We start from the raw sequence: 17,050 nt of genomic DNA, 5'->3' as shown, positions 1-17,050 counted from the left end.
GTGCAGGCCATGCAACATCTACATCCAGATGACTCAGTAAGCAGATAATAATTTTATGAGTGGTTGGCTGTAGACAGAGACATCATGTAACGTACTTCAAAGATGAGGCTACATTTACAAGCAATGGTATCTTAACAACCACAATTCTCATACGTGGGCGATTGGGAATCCACATGACACCAGGGAAACAACATCCTAAGTTAGATTTTCAATGAACGTCTGGTGCGGCATGATTGATGGCCTGCTAAATCGCATGACAGCCGCAGTGTAAGCACATTTCCTGATAGCAGACCGACCTGCACTTTTGGACGACAGCAAATGTACCTGTAACATGATGGATCCCCAATTAACTCTACCATATAAGTATCCCACTATCTGAGTAACACATTTCCTCAACGATGAATTGGCCTTGGCAGACCCATTAATTGGTCTCCCAGATAACCCGACCTAGGCCATTTAGACATGTTTATGCTGCCGGATAAAAGGCGATGTGTACCCTATGAAAGTGGATACAAGCGGAGAGCTTGTCACTCGCATCACAGCCGCTATTACACGCATTAAAGACCGCCGAGACGATGATAGATGTGCAACGCAACACGCCCTCCAACGTACTGACAAGTGCATCGAGGTGGGGGGGGGGGGGGGTATTTTTTGAACACCTCTTGTAGGATGGATCAGTCATTTGTCCCAACATAATTCTGTCCACCACAGCGCCTACACAGCATTTTGGTAAGTAATATTCACACTTGTCTTCATAATCATTTATGTATGTGTGGTCTTCAGCCCGCTCCAATTCCATAATGATCGAAAATCGGACACTTCCTCATAGGGCTTCTTCGGTTTATTTTCACATGTAGGATCACCTTACAGATTATGTGACATCCTTCCTGAATCGCCTTTTGTATATGTGCTGTCTGTTTTTTGGGCATTTCCGAAAGAGCAGATACACGAAATAATGTGTTTATTTCAATAATAAATAAAAGCCTGCGTAGGAAAATGACTTTCTTTAAGAAATCTACAAGGACTGAAGACCATACATGAAAAAAGTTGTCATCATGTTTGGTGCGATCGAGACAATTTTAATAAATATTTGTGCAGTTTGAGGCTGAGGGTAGCTTTACACATCCTCGGTCGGTGGTGATCCTTGCTCCTTGGAACTCGCATGCCGATATCGGTGATGACGTCGTCGAGAATGAGCGACCGGCATGCGCAGTTTGCAGCCGTGTAAAAAGCGCTGTGGACGGACGCGGGTGCTGACAGCGGCGCGCGGTTCTTTGTGCGTGTTGCAGCTGGCGCCCCCTCCTGCCCCCCCCCCCCCCCCCGAGGGCGACCCGCCCCCCTTCTCCCCCTCTCTTATCGCTCTGCGACCACGGGCGGCTGGGGGCAGCCCGGAGCGGCCGCGGCAGGGCGGCTATCTTATCGCCGCGGCTGGGGCAGCGCGCACTGCCTTATCAAGCGGGCACACACACACACACACACACACACACATACACTACACTGCTGCACAAATTGCCACCGGTGGCGCTGCACGCTATCGCGCACGTCGACACTAACATCCTGCCCGGCCACCCGCGTTGGGCTCCAATTGGCGCGCTTTCGCTTGTTACGCTCGCGTTTAAACACAGACGGTGCTGCGCAGCGCACTTCTTGCTACCTTACAGCGGCGTTTTCAGTGCGTGCGCCGTAGGCACTTGCTGTGTTTGCCGAGCTTCCGGTCACCTGGAGAGGGACGTGGACAACGATGTTCGTTGTGATAAAAACTGGGAGGTAGCAGAGACGTACCCGCATCTGATCAAAAGTATCCGGACCATAAGATGTCACAAGAGGCGGTACTAAAGGAGGCGGGGAGTACTGTGTTTCCAATAGAGCAGATGTAACAGGAGAATGGGTCGGCAGGAGAGCTCGATGACTTCGAACGTGGACTAATCACTATATGTCAGCCGGGCAACAAACCAATCAAGCACACTTCAACACTTCCAAGGCTCCCCAAGTTGACCATTGATGATGTGATTGTGATGTGGAACGACTTAGGAATAACCATAGCTAAACCAAGGGCAGACAAACTTCATGTAGTGACAGACAGGAACCGTCGAATGCGGAGAGTGGTTGCAAAAAGTCGCATCAAATCAGCGGAGTGAGTCATCCGTCAGTACCAAAGTGCTCCCAGCCGTCCACCTGGAATAATGTTTGTGCATTGGGAGCTAAATGCGGAAGTATATGAAGCCATTTACAGCATTGTGTACGGCATTGTTTGTATCAGCATGACGATGCATCCTGTCATAAAGCAGCATGTTTGAGAGCATGGTCTGAGGAGACTAACGTCCCTGAAATGAACTGACCTGCCCAGAGTTTCGAACAGAACCGAATGGAACACCTTTGGGACGAGATGGAATACCGACTTCGTTCTGACCTCAGCGTCCAGCATATGGTTTCGGCTCTTGAGGAAAAATAGGGTGCAATTTCTCCACTAACATTCAGACACCTCGTTGAAAGCGTTGCCAGCAGGGTTGAAACTGCCATGAAGGCAGAGACTTGAGACGCACGATATTAATGTACACTAATAGGTGTCCGGATACGTTTAGTCAGATAGTCTACATCTATACCCTTCAGACGACTGGGAGGTGTATACTAGAGGCACTTTCCACTGCACCATTTATTAACGTTTATTTACACACATAAAAAAAGCTGCGCATCGCCCCACTTCCCAGAACTGAAGAAAGACGTTGTGGATATTGTATCACAGACACAGCCTCTTAAACTATATAGAGATGCCACTAAACTCGCCCAACGATGTAAACAACCATGCATGAGCAACGCCTATTAGACGGAGGGTGTCCGACAGCCGATCAGTTCCAGTCGTTCTACTAGGAAGGAGGTACACGGTTCATGTTATCCTTAGTCAACCATGCCTAGACGGTAAACACCGCGGTTCGATCGGGTCCGCATTGTTACTTTGAGCCAGGAATGGTTGTCAACAAGGGAAGTGTCCAGGCGTCTAGGAGTGAACCAAAGCGATGTTGCTCGGACATGGAGGAGATACAGAGAGACAGGAACTGTGCATGACATGCTCAGGACGCCAAAGGGCTACTACTGCAGTGGATGCCAGCTACCTACGGATTATGGCTCGGAGGAACCCTGACAACAACGCCACCATGTTGAACAATGCTTTTCGTGCAGCCGCAGGACGTCGTGATACGACTGAAACTCTGCGCAGTAGGTTGCATGATGCGCCCGACGTCCATGGCGAGGTTCATCTTTGCAACCACGACACCACGCAGAGCGGTACAGATAGGCCCAACAACATGCCCAATGGACCGCTCAGGATTGACATCACATTCCACCGCTGAGTGTCGCATATGCCTTCCACCAGACAATCGTCGGAGACGTGTTTCAAGGCAACCCGGTCAGGCTGGTCTTAGACACACTGTCTAGCGAGTGCAGCAAGGTGGAGGTTCCCTGCTTTTTGGGGTGGCATTACGTGGAGCCGACGTACGCCGCTGGTGGTGATGGAAGGCGCCGTAACGGCTGTAAGATACGTGACTGCCATCATCTGACCGATAGTGCAACCAAATCGGCAGCATATTGGCGAGGCATTCGTCTTCATGGACGACAATTCGCGCCCCCATCGTGCACATCTTGTGAATGACTTCCTTCAGGATAACGTCATCGCTCGACCAGAGTGGCCAGCATGTGCTCCAGACATAAACTCTACCGAACATGCCTGGGAGAGATTGAGAAGAGCTGTTTATGGACGACGGGACCAACTAACCACTCTGAGGGATCTTCGCCGAATCGCCGTTGAAGTGTGGGCCAATCTGGACCAACAGTGCTTTGCTGAACTTGCGGATAGTATGTCACTGCTAATACGGACATGCATCAATGCAAGAGGACGAGCTACTAGTTGTTAGAGGTACCGGTGTTTACAGCAATCTGGACCACCACCTCTGAAGGTCTCGCTGTGTGGTGGTACAACAAGCCATATACGGTTTTCATGAGCAATGAAAAGGGCGGAAATGATGATTATGTTGATCTCTGTTCTAGTCTTCTGTACAGCATCCGGAACTCTCGGAACCGAGGCGATGGAAAACTTTTTTTGGTGTGTGTACATTCCTTTCGCGTATGGAGCGCGGGAAGAATGTTTGTTTAAATGCCTCTGTGCGCGTTGTACTTCGTTTAATTTTGTTTTTGCTGTCCCTAAGGGACTGATATGTAGATTCATCTCGTAATGCTAGTTCTTGAAAGATTGGAAGTTGGCTTTCGCGTGTTGGTTCACATGTATCCTCAGTCGTCCTAATCTCATTAAGGTAGTCTTTATAAGGAATTCTGCTTATTATTTGCAACATGGAATGCTCCGCAAATAGAAATTATGACGAGGACGTGCGAAAATTCACTATAGAAGACTATCGCAGACTGTTTGTTCCACATATGTCCGCCTCCATAGCTGAGTGGTAGCCGGCACGGTGGCTCAGCGTGATCGGTCAGAGGGTTAACTGCCCTCTGTAATAAACAATCTGAGTAACTGGATCAACGATGAACTTGAACAGGTGTCAAGTGACGTTCGCATCGAAAACATGAAAAAAAAGAGTGGTCAACGCGGCGGAATATCATGCGAGGGGCCCGGGTTCGATGCCAGGCTGGGTCGGAGATTTTCTCCGCTCGGGGGCTGATTGTTGTGTTGTCTTCATAATCATTTCATCCTCATCCTCATCGACACGCAAGTCACCGAAGTGGCGTCAAGTAAAAAGTCTTGTTCTAGCCCGACATAAAAATAACTACTAATTCACTTTTGACAGCGAGTGTCATTATTAACCAAACATACTTCACGTAACTGGTTTAGGAATTTTCAGTGGTCTGCAAGGAAAACAATCAGTAATTATTCCCTAAACTCTGCACATTCTGTTTTGAGTCGTTGCCTTTAGTTCACACGAAGCTCAGATGCCGTGCTCTCGAGGAAAGTACACGACGAAGATGCATAGTACCGTAGGTGTTACAATATCGTTGGTTTCCCAGGAACAGTACACTTGAGCTTAACACCGGAACTACCACCTGATGATGAGCAAATACTCCGGAACGTGTCCTAAATAAAAACTTAAATGTTAGTGACTAGCTGAGTTTTTATGTATATTTTGGAACTACCTCGTTTGTAGAGGCTGAAACAAAATTTGTTTAAGGAATATTTCAGTAATAATCCTGAGGTTTCGCGAGGCTAAGCAACGTATTCGCCGCTTTCCAGCTTTCGCCGTCCGGCAGCCGCTTATCTACAGAGACAAATCACACTCGACAAGCCAGGTGAGCAATTACGTCACAAACGCCGGACTATTAAAGTGACACCCGACACGTAAATTATGGCGGCCATAAACCACGGGCCTCATTAAAAATGAATTTATTGTTGCATTAAACGCCACTTAAAATGAAGCATCGAAGGACTATTAATAATTCCGTGTGCGGGACGCGGCCGCGGTAAATTAAATAGTTCCGGCGGAGGGTATTTCCAATCCTGTTCGGCATTAAATTGAGCTGCGCCCATTAAGCCGGAGGTAAGCTCTCTGATATATAAAAGGATTTCCCGCGCCCGTGTAATAGTTTAATTGCCGCGTTATTCCTCTTATTATCCGCATTAACCGTAAAGCTGTTCCAGAGAAAGTAGCGTGGAAAAGATGGGTTATAACAGGACACTTTTGTATCCTACTTTACTGTCATGCGATGACTGTTTGGTGACATACTGGGCTGACAGATCCAAATGCACAGAGATAACGTGTAATCAAAATACCTCCTGTCTCGTCGATGATTCTCCGATAGAAACGTAAAGTTAATCCATTAAGTCCCAAATCATTTATTTTTGAAATTTGAATTTTTTATTGCTGACATTAGAAAATGTCTGTAATGTATGAATCACATTAAGAAAATTTGTACGTACTGATGTAATGGTGGTCCTCTAAATTGGAACCTGTGATTTAACAGTATAGGTGCAGTATGCTAAACTCTATTCAACTCTGAAATGCTATTTCTTATATGACACGAAACATTTCATACACGATGACTCACGCTTTTGGTCTTCCTTTGCGTGTATCTCTTACACAACATCTTTGTATCTTTCTTTAATCAATTATATGACCAGTTCCATCAAACCTAATATCTGGCGTCACTCTCAGCTAACTAGATGGAGATTGCAGTGGACTTCCAGGTCTGAAAGCCTGTAAATCCAGTGCATTTTTCCCATGTGCTAGTCTGTAGAGAAAATGGTTCAAATGGTTCTAAGCACAATGGGACTTAACATCTGAGGTCATCAGTCCTCTAGACTTAAAACTACTTAAACCTAACTAACCTAAGGACATCACACATATCCATGCCCGAGGCAGGAATCGAACCTGCGACCGTAGCAGCATCGCGGTTCCGGACTGAAGCGCCTAGAACCGCTCGGCCACAGAGGCCGGCTAGTCTGTAGAGAAGCCAGACATTTACGAGGGATCGTTTCCACCATGCGTGTAAATAAGGCCGAATACCATTTTCTCTTCTCTGTCTCCTGTTGCATATTTTCCCACTAACCAGTCATAGTATTCAGCTCGTCCCATGTACTCATTGTACGACCTCAAAACGGGGGGGGGGGGGGGGGGGTTGTTGCTCTTGTCTTCTTATTTGCCTCTCTCCTGAACGAGGCAGCCGTTCCTAAAAGTTCAACTTAGTCAAATTTCATTGCAGAGAAAAGACCAGTCCAAAGTTGCAAATTTAACTATATTCAATTTTTTTATATTTTTTTTATTCACTCGATGACTAGATTCTGGCCGTGACCCATCTTCAAATCTTCGTAACTTGGTGGGGGTGGGTGGTTTTGGGGGACGAGACGAGACAGCGAGGTCATCGGTCTCATCGGATTAGCAAAGGAAGTCGGCCGTGCCCTTTCGAAGGAACCATCCCGCGCATTTGGCCGGAGCGATTTACGGAAATCACGGAAAACCTAAATCAGGAAGGCAGGACACGGGATAGAACCGTCGTCCTCCCGAATGCGAGTCCAGTGTGCTAGCCACTGCGCCACCTCACTCGGTCGCAACTTAGTCAAAAATGGTATTTCCATAAACGCAAAAATAATGTCAAACGAACAGTTACAGCACATACAGATAGCTGTTCGTTTGAACATTTTTGACATGGTGTTTGCATTTTCAGAAATACCATTTTTCACTATTTTACGATGATTTGTAAATGGGTCCCGACCCGAAAGTAGTCATCGAGTGAAAAAAAAATTGAAATTAGCGACTTTTGACTGATTTTTTTTCGTTGTACTGATTAACAGAAGTTACTGACCCACAGCTATTCCAGTATGCTGGAAGTTCGTTAATCAAAATTTGTATCAATTGCAGTGCATTTGTTGTCGTGCCATCTAAAACATTCATGGTCGAATTGACAGTCACATTCACCCCCAGATGTCTTGTTAAAGTTCATTGCTGCTCTGGAATGAACACTCGCCAACTCGATTCTCTCTGAACGTCACATTTGCACGATAACACAGATTTCTGAGATAAATCAGAAGGTGTCTACTGGTGAAGAAATTGATTGTCCAAGTACACAAATTAAGTTTTTGGCTTTCGAAAGCAGTCCAGCATGTTTAGGATCCCAACAGTAGGTCACCCCTTTCAGTGTTCGGCTGTACTTGGCAGTGAAGTTTCACATACGTTTATGGTGTGCCCTCATGGGAGAGAAGCTCTTGACCGCCTCCTAGATCATTTTAATTCTCTGCATCCTAGCATCAAGTTTACCATGGAGGTGGAAAGTGATGGAAAGCTTCCGTTTCTTGATGTTCTGGTGTACAGAAAGGATGATGGGACACTGGGACGCAGTGTTTATCGAAAGCCTACGGACACGGACCGTTACCTGTATGCTTCTAGCTGTCATTCATCGTTCCAGCGTACGGGGGTCCTGTGGACGTTGGCGAGAAGAGCTTATGCCATTTCAGATGGAGAAAGCTTGACACGAGAATTGGACCATCTTAAGGTTGTGTTCAAGCAGAATGTTAAACAGACCCGTCGTGCTTTCCAGTTTGCACCTTCGCCTGAACCACCAGAAGATACCTGCAAATCGGTGGCTTTTCTGCCTTTTGCTGGGAGCATTTCCTCGAAGATAGGAAGAATTCTGAAAAGATATCATATCAAAAGTGTTTTTCGTCCGCCAGCCAAGATTAGAGCGCTTCTTGGCTCTGTTAAGGATGACTTGGGTTTGAGGAAGCCCGGTGTGTACAAGATCCCTTGCCACTGTGGGAAGGGTTATATTGGTCAGACAATCCGGATCATTCAGTACCGATGTGTTGAGCATCAGCGGCACACACGGCTGCTTCAACCTGAGAAATCTGCAGTGGCGGAGCACTGTCTCACCGAGGGACACAGAATACTATATGACGAGACACAAATGGTTGCCCCTGCATCTCGCTATTGGGACCGTGTTTTAAAAGAATCCATAGAGATTCGTTTATCTGACAATCTTATTAATGGAGACAAGGGTTATCTTTTAAGTAAGACTTGGGACCAGGTGTTATCAGACATTAAAAAACAACGGTCTGTGTTTCGATCGTCGGAATAAAATTTTAAAGTTTTTTTTTTTTTTTTTTTTAATTTTTGATAGCGATATCTCGATTTCGCCTGTTTCCACCACTGGCGGCGCGGTATGCTTACTTGCGCTAGAGGGCAGTTACGGCACCTTCTCGCGCACGCGTTGTGGGTCTTCTGCGGCCTATATAGGGGCCGCCGCTTGCGCTGGGAAGTCAGTTCCGGCGAGATCGTGCACCAGCACTCTCACCAGAAGATGGCGGCCAGTTGGACCGCGGAAATATTGTGTCATGAAGACGTTATGATCCGGCTGCACACCGAGAAGAATATTATCAATTATTACGCCGGGAAAGCCTTCGTAGTCTCAACAATAAGACACAGCTCGCGACCACTGACGGCTGCAGTAAATTCATCGGTGGCACAAGGAACCATCTCCACCTTTCTGTATTTCATTTTATTCGTTAAATTATCTCGTAATTTACTGACGTGAAAAGAGCTCTTTGACGGCACAGATTTGCTTTTTAATATCTTTCATTTTTTTTAAATTTACTTCGTAATTTACGAAGGAGCATGTCCATTGTAAGTTAAGAACCTGATCATTAGAATTATTGTTTCATCCTTCTATACTCCCTCCCCATATTTCATTTTTTCGGTTGGTGAACTCATTTACAGTCATACGTTAAGCTGCCAACATTGTTTTATACTAAAGAAGCTTCCAAAATAGAAGTTTTATCGCCTACATGGCATTTGATGCAGATCCTGATTACTAGTTTCAGAAAAGTTATATTGCCATCTACAGATTATCGAATACGTTAACAACAAAGCCCCTACGTCTGCCACAGTGTTATCTGGCCACTGAAAACATGGAGGTAAACTCACAGAAAAGGCACTCCGATGCAACGCTAAGTACACTAAAATAAATGCCATAACTGTATCAGCAGGGCACAGAGGTTCCAAACAAGTCAGACAGAGGACCTCTGGTGCTGTTAGATGTGTGCTGTTGATTAGATGTCGTGTGGGTAGGGCCTCCCGTCGGGTAGACCGTTCGCCAGGTGCAGGTCTTTCGAGTTGACGCCACTTCGGCGACCTGCGCGTCGATGGGGATGAAATGATGATGATTAGGACAACACAACACCCAATCCCTGAGCGGAGAAAATCTCCGACCCAGGCGGGAATCGAACCCGGGCCCTTAGGATTAACAGTCCGTCACGCTGACCACTTTTTTTTTTTTTTCTTTTTTTTTTCTTATCGTAAGCGGTCGCCTTACCATTTTTTGTACTTTTTACCTTTTATATTTTTTTTATTTTTTTGTTTTATTTTTTTATTTTTTTTCCTCTGCCATCCTTTTTTTATATATAGATGGAAAAAGGCGTCTTTCAGTTACGACAAACAAAATTAGAATGTACATCCGTAGCAACAACAGAACAACAGTTTCTTCTAAACTATGAAAGAGAATTTGAAACCAATAGTGTGGTGATAGATAATAAAGAAAGAAAAACGTAACCAAATCCCGCACGCCATTCCGTGTGCATGGCCCATCTGCGTACAGATTCCATGTTCCAAATTGGTACAACATTTCGCAGCGTTTGGAGCTCCATGACGGCGGTCATCCTCTGCCCGCTACTCCCCAACTGTGAGGGGGGTTATCGAAGACACTGCGTAAATAGTTGGCAAATAGTTGTCGGTATCGGGGTGTACACTCAAGTGTGCTATGACTGTCATGGAGAAATTGCCAGTAATCGAGCACCATCTTCTCATCATCTCGAAAGAGGTAGTATATGGACATGCCTTTAAACCATGTGAGAGCATGAGTCTTCGCAGGTGGGAAATAAGTATCCTCTGGACAAAGGAGGAGCCGTGGCTCAATTGTGCGAGGCGCGATACGTAGGTAGCAGGCGAGGATCTTCTGCACTAGCAGCCATACCTCTACCGCCGATCCACATATTAAACGGTGGTCGTCAGTATCCACGAGGTGGCAATGTGGACAAAGGGGGGAATCCGCCATCCCAATAGCGTGCAGCCTTTGTCGTGTTACAACCTTCCCGTTCACCACCTGGTACCACGCGGCTCGTACCCGCGTGGGGAGGAACGACTTCTGGACCGCTCTCCACACTGCAGGCCATAGGGTCGTAGGGCTCTTCCTCTCAATCACATTGCGAGGGATGGACCTTAGCAGCAGTCTGTAAAAGTCTCTCGCCTTGGGAGGGCGAGTGTTGGGAAGGTCTGGGTGCACGTAACTATACTCAAGAATAAATGCCGAGAGGTGCGAGAGTGAGGGTGTAATGTGCGCAACCGTGACAGGTGGCAGAAGAGACGCCGGCAGCAATTCCTCTAACAGACGACCCGTAAGGGAAGCATCTTTGTGGGTCCACAATTTCATCATTGTGCACAAGTATAATGCTGTAGCCCTCGCTCGTACATTTATAAGTCTCAGTCCGCCATCAAGCGGAGGGAGGGTGAGTGTTTCGTAGCGGACTTTGAATAGGTGTCCGGCGGTAAGGTAATATCCAAACGCTGCTTGCAGTCTGTGTGCCATCGCTGTCGGTATCGGTAGGACCTGGGCCATGTGGATCATCTTAGTTGCCACGTGAAGGTTGAGGTATTCCACACGCTGTAGGAGGTCCATCCGTCGAAGTAAGTTCCGGCGAACTTCTGTGCGTATTGCCTGTAGTATTCGTGCATAGTTCATGGCAGCTGTGCGGCGCACATCCTGTGTAAATGTTATGCCCAAGAAACGGATCTTGTTAACGAGTGGGAGTGGGGCTAAAGCGTCCTCCCGTAGACCTCTCCCAATGGGCATCGCTGCCGACTTGGCCACATTCATGAGGCTGCCCGCTGCCAAACCATAGCGATTGATCCATTGTATCACTGAGCGTACCTCGTCACCAGATCGGACAAGTAATAGAAGGTCATCAGCATATATCCTGCAGTGAAAGGTGTGATCCCTCAATGACATGCCCGAGAGCCTGTTTTTCAACCCTCCAACAAGTGGTTCGAGTGCGATCGCGTAAAGGATCATGGAGAGAGGGCAGCCTTGGCGAACTGACCGTCGGATCGGAAAGGGACCCGCAATCCGTCCATTCACCAATACACGGGATGCAGCTCCACGGAAAAGGCGCTGAAAGATGTCGAGAAAGTCAGGCGGGAAGCCCATGCGGGCCATAACGGACAGAAGGAACTTGTGGTTGACTCTATCGAAGGCGTGGTCGAAATCAATGGAGATCAGAGCAGCTCGAAGGCGACAGGATGTGGCGATGGCTATTAAATCCCTGCATTCACTGGTTGCCGTTTGCATGTTGGTCACTCCGCCCTGTGTCGTTTGCTCCATTGAGAGGAGTAGGGGCAGAACCGTCTTCATGCGGCTGGCGAGTAGTCGGGCGAAGATTTTATAGTCCGAGTTGAGCATTGTAATGGGCCTGTAGTCCTCGACCGTCCGACCTCTGGAAGGCTTGTGTACCGGTATTAGGAGACCTTCCACGAATGCAGGTGGCACGTGAGAACCGGGGGTCATCAGTTCTTGGTACATGATGATCCATCGGGGCATCATGAGATCGCGGAAAGTACGATAAAACTCGAGCGGCAGTCCGTCTGGCCCGGGAGATTTGTCGAGTGCTCCCTTGTTAAGCGCGTCCTCGATGTCGTCTCGTGTAATCCCACCTAACAGCGTCGCCGCTGCTGCATTGTCGAGGGTGTGCGACACGTGCTGCAGTATGTCGTGATCGTCCGCTCCCTCGTCCTCTGTATTCACCTCGTCGTAAAACCGGCGATAGTGATCTGCGAAGGCTTCTGTAACTGCCGCCTGAGTCATTACGACCCTACCACCTGGCAATACGAGGTCCGTGATCAGCTGCTGTCGGCGTCGGCGGCTGTCGAGCACGATGTGATGCATAGACGGGTTTTCTCCTTCCACTCGGTCTTGAAGTCGCGATCGCACTACGACCCCCTCCAAACGTTTCCTCGTGAGAGACAATATTTTACCTTTAATTCGGCGGCTTTCCATTTGTCGATTTGGAGATGGTGGTTGGCTGTCGAGTTCACGAAGCATCGTGTAATAAAAGTCCAATGTGTGACGATGCCAAGCTGCGATATCTTTTCCGAATTGTGTTAGCACACGCCGAAAAGCTGGTTTTGCACAGTCCACCCACCATGCTAGAGTCGATGGGTATCGGGGAAGACGACGTTCGCAATCCAGCCATGTGTTGGCGATAATCTGACGGCATTCCGGGGCTGGAAGATGTGCCACATTCAGCTTCCAGGGTCCTCGGCTGCGCCATACCCGCTGCTGTTGTAGAGTGAGTGTGCATATGAAAGCGCTATGATCGGAGAAGGCAAGCGGCCAACGTTCGGCGTCCAATACTCCCGGCGCTAAAGCTCGTGATACATAAATGCGGTCTAGGCGACTGGCGGAGTGACTAGTAAGGTATGTCGGCCCGGGACGTTCACCGTGCACCGTCTCCCACGTGTCGGTGAGAAGCAGATCTCGAACCAGGAGCCGAAGTTCTTGACAAGTCGAGAAATGTGGGACTTGGTCTTTGGGGTGGAGCACACAGTTAAAATCGCCCCCGAAGATATATTGCTCGAAGCGGCTGATAAAGAGGGGGGCGATATCCTCAGAGTAGAACAGCGATCGTTCGCGGCGTTGGTCAGTTCCTGATGGAGCGTAAATGTTAATGATGCGCGTTCCCAGTGCTGTGATCGCCACCCCCCTTCCTGACGGAAGGCAAGTCACTTCTTCGACGGCAATTCCCTCGCGCACTAGTATTGCCGTACCGCTGCCATTCCGGTCCGCCGGTGACATATATGTCACATAACCGTAGAAAACTGGGAGGGCCGCTATATATACTTCTTGCAACAGGGCAATGTCAACATCGGAAGAACGAAGCATCTCACGCAGCTACTGGATCTTCACTGCCGTTCGTATCGTGTTGAGGTTAAGCGTGGCGATACGATAAGCTTGTTGCCGAACCGCAGGTGTTAAGTTATCCATTAAGACTGGAATGACCTATGACGCTTCTGACTGTATTGACACCTCCGCATCCCCCCAAACCTCACCGGCAGTCCTTGCTAGAGAGCCGGCGCCAATGGCGTGGGCCCTGTTGGCGTAACGTGCATGGTTCCGTTGTCGTCGTGGTCATCCGCCCACGTCGGGGAACTGAAAGTAAGATCGGCCTCCCTAGCTTCCTCAGGACACGGCATGGGTGCTTGCATTCCAGAAGGTGGTGGGCAGCATCTGTCCTGCAGCTCGGCATCCGATTTTGCCACTGGAGATACATGTGGTTTGTCCTCAGTTTCGTTCGATGGTGTCACACTGCAGCAAATGGCGGCTGCCTCTGTGGTAGCGTCGTCATTGAAGGTGGAATCGTCATCCTCTGGAGGCTGTGTCGCATCCCGTTCGGAAGTTGCTCTACGCCTCCGCTTCCGTCGCTTCGGAGAGCGTTGCTTCCTGGTGTGTCCTTCTGTGTCAGACGATGGCAAAGAGTCACGACGTTCCGGCACAAAGGCAGCCGTAGGCACAATAAGCGAGTCTACGGCCATGCTATCGTCATGTATGTTGTTATCAGTCGACGGGGGCGGCGGCATCGGAGTTGAATCCGTATCTTGTGGAACGGGTGTGTCATCATCGCCCTGTATTGGAGCATGGAGCCGCGACCCAACAGTGGATGTCGGCTGTCGTGGTGAAGTAGTAGCTGTCGTGAGGGCTGCTGCATAAGTCACAGGAAGCAGCGTCGGCTGCGATGGCGGGTCCACTTCAGCCGGCGGCAGTTGAGTGATGCGACGTTGCATACATTCTGATCTGAGGTGTCCCTCCTTCCCACAACCAGAGCAGGTCTTCGGTTGCCCATCGTAGATGACGATGGCACGGCAGCCACCGATAGTCAGATATGAAGGTACATGTCTTTTAAGTTCTATTCGAACCTGGCGGACTCCGTTCAACACCGGATATGTCTGGAATTGCGTCCATTTTTCCGCAATATGATCATGGACCGTGCCGTAGGGGCGCAGCGCTGTCACGACGTCCTCCGCCGGTAGTTCGAAAGGAAGTTCGAAAATTCTGATCGTGCGAAGTCCCATGCCAGAATAATCGACGTGCACAGTCCCCACATTGCCATCAGCATGGCAGAAACGGAGACCCTGTTTCGTGTCCCGAAGGATCCGTTCACATGTTGCGTCGTTGATGATCTTGACATATACGATACTACTCACAATGGACAAGTGAATGCCGAGAATGTCGGTCGCCGGGATTTTAACTTCTTCTCGGAGAAATCGTTCGACTTCGAGTGCTTTGGGCCGTGCAAATTCGTTGCGGAACGTAAATTTGAGAGTCGATTTTCTGTATTGGTGCGCCATAATGATCTATATGCTGAGTACGGCACGCGCGAAACGGCCGAGTACTATGTAAACAACACGAGCGCTCGCTCCGCGGCAGGAACACAAACAGCGCGTCCTCACCGCAGCACAGCCAAAGGCCAACTTGACCACTCAGCTACCAGGGGCGGACTTGTGCTGTTGATAACCGGCGCCGATTATCAACGTACACATACCTGACAGGAGTGGATGTGACCGGAAGAGGGAGCCAATACGCTCTGGGCAATGTTTTCATGGCGTTCCCTGGGTGACCTCGTCATTGTGGAAGGTACGATGGATCAACACAAGTATGCCTCTATCCTTGGGGATGCCGTCGACCCCTGCATGCAGTTTGTTTTTCGTCGGCCCGATGGCGTTTACCACCAGGACAGTGCAGCGTGTTACACAGCTCGCAGTGTTCGTGCGTGGTTAGAAGCGCGCCAGGAGGAGTTTGCTGTAGTCGCCTGGCCCCCAGACTTTTGGATTTGAACCCAATCGAGGCTCTATCGGGCCACCTCGATCGGGCTGTTCACACCATGGATCCTTAACCGAGAAGTCTAGCGCACTGGCACTAAAAAAGTGGTTCAAATGGCTCTGAGCACTATGGGACTAAACTTCTGAGATCATCAGGCCCCTTGAACGTAGAACTACTTAAGCCTAACTAACCTATGGACATCACACACATCCATGCCCGAGGCAGGATTCGAACCTGCGACAGTAGCGGTCGCGCGGTTCCAGACTGTAGCGCCTAGAACCGCTCGGCGAATCAGGCCGGCGCACTGGACTAGAGTCACATGGCTGCACATCCCTGACAGTACCTTCCAGAGCCCCACTGACGCTCTTCCTTCACGTCTCGCAGTTAAAGGTGGTTATTCAGGCTTTCCGCAGGTGATCACTCAAATGTGACTTGATAGTGTATCATATATCTCTGCCACTTTGACGTATAGTATAGCAGTCAGCAAACGTTACTTGGCCTGTCATAATAATTTGTTAAGTTACTTTTTAAAGTTCTGTCGTGTCATACTCGGCTGTTGCACCAGACGAGCGATCATTAACCTGTCGTGCTGATTCAATCGGGTGTTGATTCAGCTCCCTATTTCGTACGCTAGCCTGCTGCGCACTAAGCAGTTCTGCGTACTTCCTGGCATAGAATAAATTAAATGAGGTCATTGTAGGAGAGAATTCAGAGAAATTCTGCCCACGTTCTTCTTCATTGCAAAAACACGTTTGTGACGAAATTTCGTGTCCTCAAGTTTTTGCTTCCGTCACACTTATTAAGTGGGGTAGGAAGTCGAACTGGCCGACTTGGAGCAGCAGAGGCACCACAGGACATTTTCGTTTCCACTGTCTATACTTTTACAAATAATTTCATAAAACTTTGTCAGCAAAACCAGGAAGCATTCAGGATTCACACTCACAGCAGTGGAAGTTCAAAAACATAACAAAATAAATTTTTTTACATGTGAAATTTCATCATTTTTTTCACTTACTATTGGCTGCATTTGTTGCTATACGTGTAAGTAGGCTACTGAAAGCACTAACTAATGATAGGCATAGTTAGCAAATGAAACATTTTGATAGAGAACAAACAATGTATTTACCTTAATAGTGTGTGTGTGAAATCTTATGGGACTTAACTCCTAAGGACATCAGTCCCTAAGCTTACAGACTACTTAACCTGAATTATCCTAAGGACAGACACACACACCCATGCCCGAGGGAGGACTCGAACCTTCGCCGGGACCACCTTAATAGTGTTCTAAAGTCATTATATATATATATATATATATATATATATATATATATATATATATATATATATCAGTTCATGACGTCCAGTCTCACAGATTTCGTTTTTCTGACGGACACACGTCGAGATCGTCCGCTCTCAAAACTCTGCCATCTCTCTTCCCACATCCACCACTGCTGGCGGCTCACCTCCAACAGCGCAACGCTACGCGCTGTTCACATCCACCTGCCCAACACTACAATAGCAAATATTCCAACAATGCAAATCAGCCACAGAGTGCACACAGCACAGTCAGTGATTTTCATACAGAGCGCTACGTGGCGTTACCAACATAAAAGCCAAAACATAGAATCTTTTATTTATCTGGCAGTATTGGCGCTCGCTGTATTGCAGTAATTCGAGTAACGAAGATTTTTGTGAG

The sequence above is a fragment of the Schistocerca serialis genome, chromosome 6, assembly GCF_023864345.2.
Source record: "Schistocerca serialis cubense isolate TAMUIC-IGC-003099 chromosome 6, iqSchSeri2.2, whole genome shotgun sequence".
Taxonomy (NCBI): Eukaryota; Metazoa; Arthropoda; class Insecta; order Orthoptera; family Acrididae; genus Schistocerca; species Schistocerca serialis.
This window is presented reverse-complemented; position numbering follows the sequence as displayed.